Source organism: Phocoena sinus, chromosome 12 (genome assembly GCF_008692025.1).
Source record: "Phocoena sinus isolate mPhoSin1 chromosome 12, mPhoSin1.pri, whole genome shotgun sequence".
NCBI lineage: Eukaryota > Metazoa > Chordata > Mammalia > Artiodactyla > Phocoenidae > Phocoena > Phocoena sinus.
The window spans coordinates 70737744-70739077 of NC_045774.1; the positions used below are offsets into that span (position 1 = coordinate 70737744).

The following is a 1334-nucleotide window of genomic DNA, read 5'->3' on the forward strand; positions in this document are numbered from 1 at the left end:
ATTGGCAGGTGATTCTTAACGACTGCCCCACCAGGGAATTCCCAAGATTTTTTTTTTTGATGTGGACCATTGTTAAAGTCTTTTAAAAATTTGTTACAATACTGCTTCTGTTTTATGTTTTGGTTTTTTGGCTGTGAGACATGTGGGATCGTAACTCTCTGACTAGAGATCAAATCTGTACCCTCTGCATTGGAAGGCAAAGTCTTAACCACTGGACTGCCAGGCAAGTCCCTCCCTTATAAGTTATTACAAAATATTGAGTATAGTTCCCTGTAGGTCCTTGTTGGTTATCTACTTTATATATAGTAGTGTGTACATGTTAATCCCAATGTCCTAATTTATCCCTCCTCTGTCCCCACTTTCCCCTTTGGCAGCCATAAGTTTGTTTTAAAGATGTGGAACGCTTCAGGAATTTGTGTGCCATCCTTGGGCAGGGGCCATGCTAATTTTCTCTGTATTGTTCCGATTTTAGTATATGTGCTGCTAAAGCCAGCACTACACTTTTGCTTTCATTGTGCCCAGACCTTCCCAAGTCTGCACCTGGCGTGTACACAGGTCTTTTGTTTTTGTTCTTCCCTTTCGTGTTCTCGGGTCTCCTCCCTCTTCTGTTTCTTAAAAATGTAGCTAAGGAAGAGGTGCAGTTAGTAAGCTCTTTGCTTGAGGCTTCCTGGTTTTCATGTGATTTTGAAAATTCTGTTCTTTGAAAGTAGTTGTAAAACATGGGTGATGAGAATATTTGGCATTCATTAGGCAGTTTTATATTTGTGAATAAAAATGGTAGGAGATTCTAGCTTACCCAAATAAAATGATCTCCTCTTAGCTTAGCACCATAATAAAGTTAAAAAACAATAAAAAAGAAACAGTTCGAACAGGAATAATTTAAAAGTTTAATCCTGAGGAAACTTTTCACATTTTTGTTTTGCCCCAGAATAATAGCTCTTAAAGATGGTCATCTTTAGTTTGGTTTAGAATCAGTTTTGAGAGTGTACACAATTTCCCAGAGTTGCTTATGTTTATTTAAGCCCTCATTCTGAGCAGTGGTTTGTGCTAAACTCTGGTCAAATGTTCCTGAATCTTTGAAGACTCTGAGCTTGATCTGAGAATCTTTGCTTTAGTTTAAGGTGTCAAATTAGAGCTATTACAAAACAAGAGGACTGGAGTTGATAAAAATTGATAAGCAACTCTGAGTTTTATTACCGCTTTTACATTTATTTTTTAGTCGATTTTAGGCTAATCTTATCATTATTAACGTAGAAAAATGTAAGATGTAAAAGCTGACATTCCCCCAAGAAATTCCTGTGTGAATTGTATAGCCTGATTAAAAATATTACATG

At 36.7% G+C, this 1334-nt stretch overlaps 1 non-coding gene across 1 annotated transcript; it reads right to left on the reverse strand.

Annotated features, from left to right (window-relative positions):
* Window positions 1-389: 389 nt before the first annotated feature.
* LOC116763821 lies at window positions 390-496 on the reverse strand. The gene has a single exon (XR_004352636.1). It is a non-coding gene; the product is annotated as a U6 spliceosomal RNA (small nuclear RNA).
* Window positions 497-1334: the final 838 nt, after the last annotated feature.